Source organism: Coenobita brevimanus, chromosome 57 (assembly GCF_032717465.1).
Source record: "Coenobita brevimanus isolate Jiangsu-jjx chromosome 57, ASM3271746v2, whole genome shotgun sequence".
Taxonomy (NCBI): domain Eukaryota; kingdom Metazoa; phylum Arthropoda; class Malacostraca; order Decapoda; family Coenobitidae; genus Coenobita; species Coenobita brevimanus.
The window spans coordinates 44140432-44157179 of NC_137010.1; the positions used below are offsets into that span (position 1 = coordinate 44140432).

A 16748-nucleotide genomic window follows, 5' to 3' on the forward strand; every position below is an offset into this window, starting at 1 on the left:
AGTCAACAATTGTGCAGGGGTAAAGAAAGAGCGGAGTCGGCTTAGCACACCCAATCTCTTGGAAGCAGATTTTACAAGAGATGCAATATGGTCTTTCCAAGATAAGTCCTGAGTAAATGAAACCCCAAGCATGTTCAAGGATGATGCAGGATTAAGCTGAATATTATTAAACATTAATGGGTATACCTGTGGAAGATTTTGTCGGGTTGATAGGTGTAAGAACTGAGTCTTGACTCTGGAGGCATGCTTGTGGGTGACCAAATAAAGGTAAGGCTTATTAATTTTTTTGATGTCTTATTTTGACTCCAAGCTCAGTCATTCTATATTGCCAGAGAGCTGATCCATTGTTCTGTAAGACTGCTCTGATCTAATGAAGTTGAGAGGTTGCTGAATGAGCTTCCAGACTGAGTGCAGTATTTAAGATTCTCGTGCACTCTGGATAGTTTCCTTCTTGTTGTCGAGTTGCTAACATCACTGCCATTCCGAAGGTTCATCTTCACCGTATGCTGCAAATTATCGGCCTACCTCCATTACGCCCATTCTGTCAAAGGTTTTCGGGCGTCTTGTCTCTTCTCGTCTATCAATGTTTCTGGAATGTTCTGGTCTGTTTTCTTCTAATCAGGTTGCATATCAGATGAATCTTAACACTACGGGTGAATTGCTTATGATTTCTCACGTCCTGCAACCTGCCCTTAACTCTGGTTCTAAGGCCAAGATAGTTCAACTGGATTTCTTTGTTTCTGATTGTGTGAACCATGAAGTTTTGCTATGGAAACTACACAGCATCGGCATTGGTGACTCATTTCTGTCCATACTGCTGAAGTTTTTGAAGGGCCGTAAGCCTTATGTTTGCGTGGAAGGGTTCGTTCGTTCAAAGATTCCCTGCACCCACAGTGCAGGCCGGGCCATACATTAGCCCCGTTAGTGGGTTATGGGCTGGTTAAAAAACAGTAAGTGGGGAGGACAGGACCTGAGGATTGCCCGGCACACACATCCTGTCTCCTGAATGGCATTGTGGTGTGTGTGGTGGATGGGTGTTACAGCATCGGTTATGATGTTTATTCAAGCGTACTTGAAGGTAACGTTCTTGGACCATTACTCTATCATCCACACCAGCGATCTGCTTCAGCTTACTAAAAACGAGATATATTGTTACGTTGAAGATGCCACATTGGTTGCTACCATCCCATCTGCTCAGTCACGTCCATATGTCTGCCACTCCATCAGTGGAGACTTGACTCATCTTGCAGTGGTACAAAAAGAGAGACATGAATATCAACCCATCGAAGACAAAACTACTGTTTCTCGTTCTTGAATTCGATCCGGCCCCACAGTCCTCTGCTTCTGGATGGATCAGTTCTAGCAGAGTGCCTAGAACACTGAGGGCCAAATCCGTTATTTGGTATCTTCTGCAACTCATAAGCTCGAAATACTGTACTTAGGAAAGCATACAAGCTCTTCCTTGATGCTTTTGTGTCTACTAATCGCTTTCGTTGTTTCATCCTCCCACTCCTTGAGTACCGTGCACTGGTGTGGGCATCATCTGCAGAATCGCACCTTCGTCTGATCAATAAGATCTTTCGCACTGCAGTGCTTCTGTGCGGTGGTGAAATGTTGTGTAAGCTTGAACATCGTCATGCTGTAAGCAGTTTGTGCATGCGGTACAAGATCCAGTCCAATGTTGCTCACCCTATGCATTCCCGGCTACCTCAGCAGTATGAGCCTTCGAGGACCACAAGTCTGTCATCATCCGCATATCTGCTATTCTTCCAGCTGATTATGTGTCGCACCAGACAGTTTCAGTGGTGCTTCCTTCCTAACACAGTAGGGATCTGGAACTCTCTGGATGGAGATGTTTGTGCTGCAGACAGTGTTCAGCTGTTCAAGATGAAGGCCAATTTGTTTTCGATCCATCATCAGATTAACTGATTTTGTGGCTCGTAGTTTATTATGAGAAACAAAGGTATGACAGACAACAAATTATAAACATCTAGGTGAATTGTAACAAAGGACTTTACACTGACTGTTAACGCTGTCTGATGTTTTTCAAGTTTTAAATGTTGATTATATCAAACATACGACCAAGCTTTAAAACACATACGATCATCACATACAGTTGCAACTCATAGGTAATCAGTTTCATTTTCTCTATCTGTATCACGACTTCTGTTTTTTCTTTCCCCTTCCACATCCTCTCTTCGTTTCGTCCCTTTGATGCTTCAGGTGTACAGGAGCTGCCCCCAGCAACTTAAAGTGTTCACACTCTTCCTGCTCCACTTGCTGCATTCAGTTTAATGATAATTTTATAAAATGATTTTATACTAGTTTTACTGATAATTTAAAGTTTATGTAAGGAAGCTCCGTAGTTATTCAACTTAAAGTGTCATAGTAGTGAAGGGATTAATGAAGGTTCTGCCTAACTCGCTGCCATTTTGGAAAGTCTCTCATGACATGAAAGAGAAAATCTTTTGACGATAATAAAGAGCACTGAGAGAACGAAGCACCCATGCCTTGCGATATGTCGATGACCGTACCTTTTATCTAGCTCTGTGACCTTGGCCTTTGACTGATTGTTCTTAAATTTGAAATATTTCATCATTGCTTGACAATTAACTTTTCCAGTAGATTCGTTCCAAACTGGATATAAGTTTCTTAAACTGATCTTGTCCTGTGACCTACCGTTCTAAAAAGTGAGTAATTGATCTTTAGCTGATCCTAAATCGCACAAGTTTAATCCGAAATGAATAACAAACTTTTGTGGCGAAAGAGCCGAAAGTTTGACACTGTTCTGTGCCCTTAAACATTAATCTATTGATATCAAGATTGAATCTCTTCACCCTTTGCTCACCCTTTACCATTCCACTAAGTTTCGTGTAAATTTGACCAAAATTATAAAATTGGCCTGTTCTCGGCCCATTACTTTTTCGGGCCATATCTGCCATACTTCCGACCATGAGGAAAATGAAACCTCACTGTGGAAAAAAACAATAATAATGATCGGCTTTGCCATATTACAGCCGGAGGGGTTTAAAACGAAGAAGACAAGTGAAGAAGAAGATGGAGAAATCAGGATTTTTTTTTTTTCAGTTATCGGTATATTTTTAGCTACTTTTCAATACTTTTTATACGTAGGCATAACAATATATTTGTTAAAGCTTAAGGGAGCGTTGGAGCCATCCCTGCACACTGATAAGTAGGCATTTTTTAATTCACAGACATAAAAGAAAAGGCAGAACGGTAAGAAGACAATTACTTACCAATACTTTCCCCCTCATCCCAGTACAGCATGCCAGTAGCCTTACCCTCCCAGTCCGGCGCTATGATTAGTCCCAGCGGCTCTGTTCTGTGGGTAGACACAGATGGACTGGGGTTAGGGGGAGAGTGTATGCAGGGAGGGTGGGGAGCAGGAGTGAAAAAAGAAGGGATAAGATGAAGAGGGATGTATTGAGAGAGAGAGAGAGAGAGAGAGAGAGAGAGAGAGAGAGAGAGAGAGAGAGAGAGTCTTTTCCATCATTCCTTGAAACAGGTAACGTATCCTACTGATGTTCTCTAAAGATGAAGAAAATAATACGGTATTAGCACAAAAAAAAAAATGAATAACGTGCTCGGGTTGAAGAGGTTAAATGGTGAGTTATTTTTTTAGTGTATAATTATGTATTTACACAGCTGTCAACACTTAAGAATAATTTTCCTCTCTCTCTCTCTCTCTCTCTCTCTCTCTCTCTCTCTCTCTCTCTCTCTCTCTCTCTCTCTCTCTCTCCTATCTATCTATCTTCTATCTATCTTGCACACTCTACGTCTCTTGCTTTATCTCGATTTCTCTCTCTCTCTCTCTCTCTCTCTCTCTCTCTCTCTCTCTCTCTCTCTCTCTCTCTCTCTCTCTCTCTCTCTCTCTCTTCTCTCTCTCATTTTATCTCGATTTCTCTCTCTCGCTCTCTCTTGCTATATCTCGATTTCTCTCTCTCTCTCTCTCTTGCTATATCTCGATTTCCCTCTCTCTCTCTCTCTCTCTCTCTCTCTCTCTCTCTCTCTCTCTCTCTCTCTCTCTCTCTCTCTCATTTTATCTCGATTTCTCTCTCTCTCTCTCTCTCTCATTTTATCTCGATTTCTCTCTCTCTCTCTCTCTCTCTCTCTCTCTCTCTCTCTGTCTTACCCAGTCCTACCTTTCCATTAATTTCACTCTTATCACTCAACTTCATCCCTCTTGTTAAATATCCCTGCCTCTCACCATTCTTACTTCAGATGTCCATTTCATCTCACTCCATTCATTTCCACTCATCCCCCTCATTTCACTCATATCAATCGCACACCAAGCAATGTTCTGCCATTCCCTTTATCCACGCTTTCCCTCCTCTCGTTAAATCAACTTTATACACCCCTCTCACGTCTCTCACCCCATCCCCCTCTCATCCCACCTCTCCTACACCGTCTCGTCATACTCCCCGTTACTTTCTTCACTTCCTACCCCACTCGGCCAACTTGACCCCCTAATTCCTCTCACCTACTCACCTCTCTCACTAAATCTCACTCACCTGGCCAGCATGGTGTTACTTCTGATCCTCTGCGTGGCCATAACCCCTCCGCCTCTCACGTACAGCGGCAGGTAAGAGAGAGGGGCTGCCACCTCAACCTTCTCACCAACCTTCTCTATACTCCGGCCCTGGACAGACACAGATGTAAACTGGTCAGTGCTAGTGTTGCGTGCCTAATGTTACCTAATGAATTCCCAACTCCCTTCAGCTCTACTGATGGCAGAGTGTAGTCTAAGTGGACGGTTGGGTTGACAAGTAGGCTAACCAAGGATACTCATTTCTACCACTTAGCAAAGACTCATTGAATTTCATGCATATACAACTTAGTGTCCAAGTTGCGGAAGTGATCTGGTGCCATCAGATGAAAACAAATCGTGAACGGTGAGCAAAAAAAAAAAAAAAAAAAAAAAAAAAAAAAGATAATGACTTTTTTTCTCACTCAAGTACATTCTTTCTGCCCTTTGTTACATGGTGTGAATTATTCTACTCACAGTGTAATAGTCGTACCACGGAGCCTCAGGGAAGTACACCTCTCTCGACTCGGCCCCCTGAAACAGAGGCCGTAATTATAAGGATTATTCAGTTTAAGTTGTATATCAAATTGCTTGCTCACACTTCCATCTTCACCCATACTTTTTCCAAACACTTGACACCCAGACCTCAATCAAAGTGAAGAACTGCGACCAAAAAGAATTATTTTTGACTGACAAAAATCCATCATCCATGATCTTCATGCCACATCTGGGGCGTAATGCCCCGAAGCTTGGCTACCAAAGTGAAAGTAAACAGTTGCTCGTCCCAGAACGGCATTATGGGAGCAATATGCCCCAGCCAACACTCGGATGCGAAACGTTCTAGTTTACTTCCAGTTTGAACACCTTAACATACCTGAGCACAAGGAGTTCATTTGTTGGTTATAGGGTTGCTACCCGACGTAGTAAATGTTTCCTAAGTTACAGAAAACTATTTCACTTATCGCTCACAGCAGTCACCGGAAGGCAGCACTTTTGTTGCTAATAGTTTGTAACGATCTCTTACAGTACTTTTTAGACAAGGGAACGGTTTTAATCTTCCTCCTGTATGTTACCAGGCTGTGATAATTCAAATATGGCGTGAGACATGCCTTGGGCAAAAGTGAAACAAATATAAACAACTGCGATAAATCTGAGGCAAGATTAGGAATATGGGTACAGGGCACGACTGGGAGATCTGGGACAATTGTAAAACACTGTAGGTTGCTTGTTGCTGTTGATGTTTAATTCCGATCTGTCTGGCCGAATAGAAACGTCGACCACAAGTAATCAACTGCTTCTGTGGGCCATCATACGGGTACAGTACAGTACATACACTGTGTAGGGAACTTCCTCCCCCATGTGGTAGACAGCACATCGCCAGGGTCGGACCAGGGTCCATCCCCAATTCCCCACTGGGAGGGGCAGAAAAATATGGGAAGGGCAGGAAAATATGAGGGGGTTTGACTCCTGGGTGGACGCTGCGATTGCGTCTCTCTACCCAAGGAACACAACGCCACCAAGTGTAGGATCCTTGTCAGTCAGGCAGGTAGAGGCCATGAATGTTCTATGCATAGAACAGTGTGAAAAGCACAGGACAAGCATAAGAACAGTACGAACATTTTTCTATAATTAAGAAAAACCTACAGTCCTACCGAAAGATCACATCTACCTCGGTAAATATGCACATACGTGAACCTTTGGAAGCCTTCACTAGGTATTCTCAACGGGTCATTAGCATGCGCTCTCAGCTTGGAGTCGCAAAGGAGTACAAAGGAATACAAAGGAAGGCAAACAGCAACAGACCTTATTGTCCTTTCGAGGCTGTTTTTTACAGAGTAGACTATGACCACGAGATCTACGAGTAACTCCACATGCTGAAGAATAAGGATAGTAAAGCAAGAAGGTTCCCCCCACCTCCAAACCCTACAGTTAAAACTGGTAAGAAAAAGTGAGAAAAACCACCTTGCAGCATAGAAAAACTGACATGGAATTTTCATAGGAAAGATTGAAATGGAAGAGTTACTTTCTATAATACTTTATCTATAAGCTACATGTATGAATAACCTGAAAGAGAAAGTAGTAAAGTAATTTTTTTTTTAAATAACAGAACAGAGGAAGGAAAAACAAATGAATTAAACAAAAAAAAAATCCATGCACCAGATTACTGGTATCCTCTGTTCATAAAATATCTGTAACAGTTAGACTTGAACAGCAGTAGGTTGGAGTTTGGAGGGAAACAACTCTGGGGAAGCGAGTTCCAGAGAGATACAGTTCGGGGAATGAAAGAATTCTGATAGGCAGAAGTTCTGCAGTATGGCTGAGTGACATTCCAGTCGTGAGTGCTGCCAGCTGCCCGTGTAGCACAAGGGAAGGCATGGAGAAGCATCGAATAATAAATAACACATGACAACATGTACGGGTACATTGGGTTAATGGGACGTCTGTGGACACAGCGTGGAAAATGCACATTGCACAGTGTGGATGTTCAGGGGTGGTGTGGCAGCCTTGCCTGGTGCTATTAAGGTAGGCAGCAGTCAATCAGGCCCCAGCTCCGTTCACTCCACTGTGACTAGGAGCTTTCCTATGCGGTACAAGCACACAAGTCCTGAAGCAGTGACCCCTAGTACGTTAAAAAAAAAATCCGATGGTGGTCACTTAACTAACAGGGACCCTCAGTGATCCAGAGCCCATCACAGGTCGAAAGTATGAGTAGTGACCATTAACTCAGAGCTATCTGTGCATATTCTAGTCAGTGCATATACTATATTTGCATTCATGAATTGATCCAGGCTCTAAAAAATAAAAAAAATAAAAAAATTAAATAATAAAAAATTATACGTACACAAATGTTTTATTCAGGAGTAAGCATATTAAGCTGTGGGTTAGTCAACAAATACTTATCGAGACGACTTTTAAAGGTCAGTACTGTATTAGAATTTACTACATTGGAGGGTAATTCATTCCATATGTTTACAACTCTATTGAAGAAGAAATGCTTAGCTTCATGCGACTGGAATCGTTTGCCAATTATTTTATACCCACTGCCTATAGAATAATTCGAGTGATCAACTGTGAAGTATTTATCAACAGCCATGTTATCATGTCCTTTGAATATTTTGAATACTTGCATTAGATCTTCTCGTAACCTCCGTTTAGTTAGGGTAAATAAATTCAGGGCTTCTAAACGTTCCCCATACGGATTATTTCTCAATCTAGGTATCATCTTTGTCATCCTTCGCTGCACTTTTTCAAGCTTTTCCATATCCTTTTTATAATAAGGTGACCAAAACTGTACGCAACACTCCAAGTGCGGGCATACTAAAGCCCTGTCCACACGAGCGGGCAATGCCCGCGGGCACAAGCGAGCAGTTTGCCTGTTGACGGGTTCACTGCTTGTGCCCGCGGGCAAATGCGTAAAGGCCCGTCCAGACGATCGAGCAATGCCCGCGGGCACAAGCGAGCAGTTTGCCTGTTGACGGGCTCACCGCTTGTGCTCGCGGGCAAATGTGTAAATTGCCACGGGCAATTTACGCATTTGCCCGCGGGCACAAGCGGTGAGCCCGTCAACAGGCAAACTGCTCGCTTGTGCCCGCGGGCACAAGCGGTGAGCCCGTCAACAGGCAAACTGCTCGCTTGTGCCCGCGGGCATTGCTCGATCGTCTGGACGGGACTTTAATTGCCACGCATTTGCCCGCGGGCACAAGCGGTGAGCCCGTCAACAGGCAAACTGCTCGCTTGTGCCCGCGGGCATTGCCCGCTCGTGTGGACAGGGCTTAAGGAATTAAACAAAGTGAGGACAATATTATCGCATTTATATTCAAATGCTGTACCTATGAATCCAATCAATTTATTGGCTTTTTTCACAGTTTCTGTGCATTGTTTGTTTGGTTTCAAATCGTTTGTTATTATAACTCCTAAAGCCCTGTCCACACGAGCGGGCAATGCCCGCGGGCAAAAGCGAGCAGTTTGCCTGTAGACAGGCTCACCGCTTGTGCCCGCGGGCAAATGCCTAAAGTCCCGTCCAGACGATCGAGCAATGCCCGCGGGCACAAGCGAGCAGTTTGCCTGTTGACGGGCTCACCGCTTGTGCCCGCGGCCAAATGCGTAAATTGCCCGTGGCAATTTACACTTTTGCCCGCGGGCACAAGCGGTGAGCCCGTCAACAGGCAAACTGCTCGCTTGTGCCCGCGGGCATTGCTCGATCGTCTGGACGGGCCTTAAATTGCCACGGGCAATTTACGCATTTGCCCGCGGGCACAAGCGGTGAGCCAGTCAACAGGCAAACTGCTCGCTTGTGCCCGCGGGCATTGCCCGCTCGTGTGGACAGGACTTAAGTCTTTTTCATTGTTTACCCTATCAAGTTGGACATTATTCATGCTATAACTAGCTCTTACATTTTTACTGCCAATGTTTAGCACTTTGCATTTATTAATACTGAAATCCATTTGCCAAACTTGGGCCCAGTTAAACAATCGATCAAGATCTCTCTGAATTGCCTGCCTTTGCAGTGCTTTATCTGCTCTGTTACCTATTTTAGTATCGTCAGCAAATTTTGAAATTTTTAACATAATCCTTCATCAATATCATTGATATATATTAAGAAAAGAATAGGACCTAACACTGAACCCTGCGGCACTCCACTTGTAACGTTAATCCAGTCTGACTCTTGTCCCTTTATTACAACTCTCTGCTTTCGTCCGGTGAGCCAATCTTCAGTCCACCCAAGGACCCTGCCGCTGAAACCATGTGCCTGTAGCTTTTGAAGGAGTCTTTTGTGTGGAACTTTGTCAAAAGCCTTTTGAAAATCAAGGTAAACAACATCAACTGATTTACTGTCGTCATACATGCCAGTATATCATTGAAAAAGTCAAGCAGATTCGTGAGGCAAGAGCGATTATTACGAAAACCACGTTGAGAATCTTTGATGAGATTGTTTGATTTTAAGTGTTTCACAAAATTGTCTCTGATAATAGTTTCAAGCAATTTGCAAATCACCGATGTTAAACTAATTGGGTGGTAGTTTTCTGGCTGTGCTCTGTTGCCTTTTTTGAATATTGGGGTTACGTTAGCAAGTTTCCATTCATGTGGCACCTTACTGCTCTTAAGCGATAAGTGAAAAAGTTCAGATAAGGGCTTTGATATTTCATTCTGTAGTTCCTTCAAAACACGTGGAGATATTTTGTCTGGTCCCGGTGTTTTATTATCTTTTAATTTGCTAATTGCAAGTAGTACATCGCGATTATTAACTGTAATGACAGTGATTATGTTGTCCTCTTCTATAGGAATGGGGGAAACAGCAGGAATCGTATGTATATTTTCTGTTGTAAATACTGACGCAAAGAAAGTATTAAGAATTTTCGCCATCATAGTTTCATCATCAGTGTGCTCACCGTTATCTGTGATAAAGGGACCGATTGTCGGAGTTATTACCTTTTTGCTTCTTATGTAACTCAAAAATTCTTTGGGATTTGTTTTACTGATACTCGCAATATGTGCCTCAAGGTTTTTCTTACTGCCTTTAATTAATTTTTTGGCTTTCCGTCGAAGGGCATCGTATTTATTTTTATCACTTTGAGGAAGGAGTCTGTAAATTACAAGTGAATCTTCATAATGCACGCGCTTATTTGCACAGCTGAGAAAAGTACTTGTAAACAGCAGTATTTCTATCCCTCCGTCCCCCTAACACTCTCGCCCATTATTTCAAATTTGGTGTATAATACGCTAGGAGGAGAGGAATATGCCAGACTGAACTAGATATTTATGTTACTGAAGAAGTAGGGAAGAGGGAGGGGTATATCATTATCTTGACAAGAGTGTGGCAGCTGAGGAATTAGAATGTCATGGGTGCATTTCACGTTTCGATGTGCAAAGTGGAACAGAATGCAAGTTGTAACCACTTTAGGAACCAGTGGGATTCGCTACAACGTGGCTCTACGAAATGACTGAGTCTGTGGCTGAAAAAACGGACTACCCACGCATAATATACGGTGATGGTTGAATGATACGGTGGATGAGGCAGTAATGGATAGAAAGAAGATTGTTCAAGACATGAACAAGAATGGTAGTAAGCTCTGATCGGCTGTTCCACATAAAGCCAATGGAACATTACATCAATCCATAAAATTAATGTAACAATCTCGTGAATAACTTGAATAGTACAGATGATAAAAGTGACATTCAAAGGAGCTAGACAAATGTAAGGTAGCAATGCTGCATAGTCGGTGATCAATGTGTATGAACAGTTGTTTGAGTAGCTTGGAATCATTATAATCACCTGGTGAATGTGCAGTTTGTCTGCGAATAGGTTAATTTGGACCCACCAGCATCAAGACAGGGACCATTTACTCTCACTGAATGCGACAGTATGAAGACCGTCATAGACAAAATACTGAGATATCAGGTACCCCTGTTACAGTCACTGAAATACCGATAGCTTCAGATGATACAGGTGTAACGATGGTTAAGCGACCTTATCAAGCAAATGTAAGAATTTATCTCGGTGCCAAGTAACTGACTGAATATTTATATGGGGAAGCGAGATGTCATCGAGGAAGCTAACTATGAATATCAGCTGTTAAACCAGGTAACGGAAATTGTGGAGAGGATCTGAGGGAACCTGATCAGGGAGAGAATGAAAACTAGTATACACAGTTGCATTTATGCTGCACGGGGCTCTTGCAGCAGCTCAGTTAAGACCATTTTAAAGATATTCAACCCTATAGTGGTCCTTGCCCCAGTCCGAGATTGGTCTTGCGTTCATTTGGCCAGCAGCCCACGTTATCTCTTGGTCACCACCTACTCTGACCATTACCCCCCCCCCCCGTAATTTGGAAAAAACAGCCATCGGGAAAGCAAAGCAGATTATGCAGGCATAATACTGCTGTTGTACTACCTTCCACTGCGTTCCACTATATTCATTTATTCATTGCTAATTATCAGTATCTTAAATTACTCCTTAACTTCATTCCACTAAATTTATTCTTGGGAAATAGTATCTTTCATTCTCCTTCGGGCTCTTTCTCCTACACCCTCTGGTAAGCCTTAAAGCGCCTAGTAATGTGGCTGCTCACCTGCCTTACTACGGGGGCCACCATCAGCCATGAACCCCACAGGAACTGGTCATCAATGGCCCACGTGGAGACCGTACTGGGGAACCTGGGGGTATGGAGAGGGAGTTACGAAGGAAAACAGACAGACTAACTGTAAAGAGAGGAGGAGGGTTTGTGGCGAAGAGAAGGGAGAGTATGAACAGTAACTACGAGTAGATGAGATGGCGTGACAAGCTGAATGGAAAGAGGATACAATGACGATGTGTGGAGAGAGAGAGAGAGAGAGAGAGAGAGAGAGAGAGAGAGAGAGAGAGAGAAGAAATATTATCACCTGCAATATTACTCAACAGAACACGCCTTCCCTCCTCGCCACTCATAACAAAAAGGCATTATCTGATTCCGTACCCGCAATGGAATTTACTGGTGCCGTAGGTACTCGCAATATGTGTGTGTGTGTGTGTGTGTGTGTGTGTGTGTGTGTGTGTGTGTGTGTGTGTGTGTGTGTGTGTGTGTGGTGAGGTGAGGCAGTGTGTGGTGAGGCAGTATGTTGTGTGGCAGTGTGAGGTGTGGTAATACTTGGTGTAGCAATATGAGGTGTAACAGTGTCGTTTTTTAGACAAATACTTTTTCTTTTCCCGAATTTTCTCAAGGAAGCACACATAGGGTACTCAGTGTACTCCAGTCACAAAAATATTGTTCCACTTGCATGAACACATGAACCTTGTAAAAATGTAATATACATACACATTTCCGCATAAGTGTTACTCAATTCCCCATGTAATGTGCACAGTATCCCTTCGGATCTCCCAAAATCAACTCAAATCTGAAAAAAAAATCCCCAAATCGTCTGTCTTCGAGTTTAATCAGTTTCGTTCCATATCTCCTTGTACACTTACTCGAAGAAAAGAGGTCTAATCACGGTGTGGCCCTGGGAGTGAGCCAGGTAGTGCAGAGTGTAGAGGTACGGCAGCAGGAGGTAGCGTATCTCTAAGGCCTCTCTGCCGGACCTCGCCACTGAAGGCCACAATCCTGGATCCTGGGGACGAGGGAGAAGGGCTAGTGTAGAAGAGACAGACAGCAGGTTACATCGTTATGAATAAAATGAGAGAGAGAGAGAGAGAGAGAGAGAGAGAGAGAGAGAGAGAGAGAGAGAGAGAGAGAGAGAGAGAGAGAGAGAGAGAGAGAGAGACAGACAGACAGAAAGACAGAGACAGACAGACAGAAAGACAGAGACATACAGACAGACAGACAGACAGACAGACAGAGTAGTAGTAGTAGTAGTAGCAGTAGTAGCAGCAGCAACAGCAGCAGCAGTAGTAGTAGTAGTAGTAGCTGTAGTAGTAGCAGTAGTAGTAGTAGTAGGAGTATCGTATGACTAAACTATCCTTTGAGCTGTCTTCACTTGGCTCTTGTCATTAACACTTCAAAGAATCCTTCTCTCTACAAGCACACAATCACTTAGGTGTCTATCAGCATGCATTGCAAATCTGTCTGTACTGTTACTACATAGAGTTCGTTGAGACGTCGAGAACGACGCGCAGACCAGACGGTTAATCAAAGGCCGCTGAACACCTCTGGGTTTTATTCCTTCAAATCACATTTGGGGTACACTTGCAAAACACTGCCTTTTTCTCCGTCCTCACTCACTACTACCCGCTAATTGTCCAATTACTGACTGTAACTCTCGCTTTCTGACTCTCTGTCGGACTACTCCGTCCGTCGCTGATTACACTTTCTGACTCACTAGCTCTGGTACTGACTCTATCACTGTCCGTCCGTCATTCACTCACTGATTGTTAGCTGATTTTCCTTTACTGACTGACTCACTGTCTGACTGTAACAGCCACTGACTGGCTGTCGCACACAAACTAACGGTCCGCTATTCTCGACTCACTAAACACAACTCACTCCGTCCAGTACTCACGGTCTCACTGACTAAACTCAGCTGAACTGTCCCGGAGAGGAGACAGTCGTTAAAACAACCCCCCCACCTCCCGACTGCACCCACCAGCGTAGGCCAGAACATTCCAGCACCTAGGAGAGAACTCTCATTCCCTCATGCAATAATGCACTTAAATTAACAATACACAATAATAATAATAAGAAGAGCTAATTCCTAAGGTATGATAGAATAAATATAAAGCAGACATGCCGAAATCTCCAGAATGTTCCTCTCATCTCCAGATATAAACATCAGCCTAATCCACGGAATGACAGTTAATTTCTAAAATGTTCCTCACATCTCCAGATATAAACCACTGACCTAATCCTGCCGGCATAACAGTACAAGATGTGCTTATGTACTGTACATTTGTGTATTTAAATACACGAGTAAAAACGTATGAACGTCTTGTGCAAAAAAAGAAAATGATGTGAAAGATGTTCAGAAACCTCATAACCCCACAAAGATATGGATTTTTGCCCTTTTGCTTGTATGCTTAAAACTTACGTGAAGGGGTACGTAAGCCTCTAATTTATGGCTGACTTTTGTATATCAATGCATTTAGTGGTGACATTCAGTTATTCAGGTCGATTAATTTTCGCCACGAGCACCGGAAATTATGGTCAAAACTGGGACTTACCTTCCCTTTCACTATTTCTATTTTTAACCATGGTGTCCTCCCCATGGCCACACTCACGTGATCAATAGCATCTGCCTGGTTGTGGTTGCGGCTGTAGGGATAGAACGCTCCCAGCTGCATCCAGCGCTGACACAGCTCCTCCGTTGTGTCCCCAAAGAACCCACAGATGTCCGCACCCACGTAAGGCAGCCCGAACAGGTTGAACTCCAGCATACCTGAGCAGGGCACGACGATACCTCAGAGTAATGCCTATCGACCACACGAAACATTAAGGCAGGCAATAAATATAATTACATAGCCTCAGTCTTTCTCTAGAAAACGACCTGCATCCGTGAATGTTATAACCAGGTCCCAAACTCTCGTATTAAACAAACGTTTGCAGGACGAATTTGCTACTTAGTTCTTACTACCACCAGATGATTCGTATTTTGAACTGTAGAGCAACCTAGGATGGTGAGAGCATTAATGGAGATCATATCCAGCCCATTCAGTTCGAAATTTCTCTCCTGGGATGTATTAATGCTTGTTAATGCCCCTTGACGCCAGTCGTAGGTGAAGTCAAAGTCTCGGACGAGTTTTCTGATAATATATTAAACATCGCCTTATATCTTTATACAGCAGCACTTGACACTACTCGTGTCCAACCCAGCCCCGTCGCTGTTACTGCTCTCGCTGGCTAGTGCGGTGGTGCGACCACAAAAGTCATGATTCATTCAAACTAGACATAACAGACACTCATAGACATAACAAGCGGTGACGCCCTACTTGGATCCTACTTACAACTACTTACATACTATACTTACACACTACATATTTTTACAAATGGTTACAAACAGATGAATGCATCGCTTAGAGATGGTAAGAATAAGATCAGTGGTAAGAGGTTAACCCACTCAGTACATGGGCGGCTCTCTCGTTTTAATCAGACTACCATCACTTAAAAAAAAAAAAAAAAAAAAAAGGAGGGGGAGATATCTAATAGAGTTAGGGGTTACTAAACGCTATATCAGAAACCCGTCCAGCTATTAAAAAAAAAAAAAAAAAAAAAAAAAAGTCCTGAAGTCAACAGATTCGCATGGAAATGACACAGCTATTTTAATAAAGACGTCCTCCAGCTGAAAAGGTTAATACATGGCGTGGGAATGATCCAAAAATAGAACAGAAAAGCACAAAAGCAGGACTTTGAACGGAGGGCCTAGTGAAACGGATCATACATCATTCACATATCGTTTAAACCTTGAATACTGTCGGTACCACGAAGATATGTTTCATTATTGCAGTGGGACAGACCATTCAATCAACTGTGAGGGCGCCACCAGTTATTTACAGCATTGAGCAAAAGTTCGCCGACACTTTTCTGTCGGCTGTGATAATGCAAGGTGTTACATGAACTGTTTTATGTGACAACAATTTGAGACACAACAAAAGTGTGTGAGACGGAGGGATGATCTCTGTTGTCCGAGAAGGAATGAGAAACAGGGAAAGAAAGGATAAAACGCAGGAAGGACTGTCGACGATCTTTTGCTCATGGCTAGATATACTTCAACCGTCCATTCCTATTATTTATCAAGTCTTTTGGTGCTTCAGCTTCCAAGCCTTGAACTCTTACACATTCATTTACCATACTAAACTACTTTCATGACTGGCCACACCTCCTCCCATCCTCAAATTCACTCAAGTATACTTTTTAAACCATGCTCTTCAGACTCTTTCTCTCCAAGTTACCATCCGAACTAAGCACACTCTCTGAAGACCATAACAGACTTTCTTAATCCACATGTGCATAAAAACTACATTTCTTATCCTATCCAACATATGCAACATACACACATTCCTACATAGCCTACATTCCTTGACAGTCCCATATCTACTCCAGCTACTCTGAATTTATGAAACTCATGCTATGCCAAAATCCCACACCCATATGGTTATGCCGATACAAACACACCGTCATGAAGGAGAGGGCCGGGGTGTCACACTGGCGGCTTCATAAATGACTCAGCCCACCAGCTGATCAGTAAGGAGCAAGGGAGAGTTTGTTATCTGACACTGTTTTCAGTGACAACTGCAACATACCAGCTTGCTCATCCCCTGACCCTTATTTTTTGGACTCAGTTCTTACACATATCAACCCGACAAAATCTTCAACAGGAGTACCCACTAATGTTTAATAACATCCAGCTCAATCTTGCATCATCCCTAAACATACTCTGGGTTTCATTCTCTCGGGATTTATCCTGGAAAAAATCACTTTCCTGTAAAATCTGCTTCCAAGAGATAAGGTGTGCTAAGCCGACTCCGTGCCTTCTTTACCCCTGCCCAGTTGTTGACTTTATACACGGGTTTTATTCGCCCCTGTGTAGAGTACAACTCTCATGTGTGGGAAGGCTCCCCACAGACAACTCTTCTCAACAAGGTGGAGTCAATGGCTTTTTGTCTCATTAACTCTCCTCCTCTTACTGACTTCCTTCAACCTCTGTCTCTTCGCCGCGCTGTTGCATCTTTATCTCTTTTCTATCGCTACTTCAATGGACACTGCTCCTCTGTACTGTCTGCTTGCATCCCTCCACC

General features: G+C 43.2%; 1 pseudogene; it reads right to left on the reverse strand.

Annotated features, from left to right (window-relative positions):
• Positions 1–16748, reverse strand: part of LOC145401977 (maltase-glucoamylase-like) — a 189263-nt pseudogene that overhangs the window by 118494 nt on the left and 54021 nt on the right.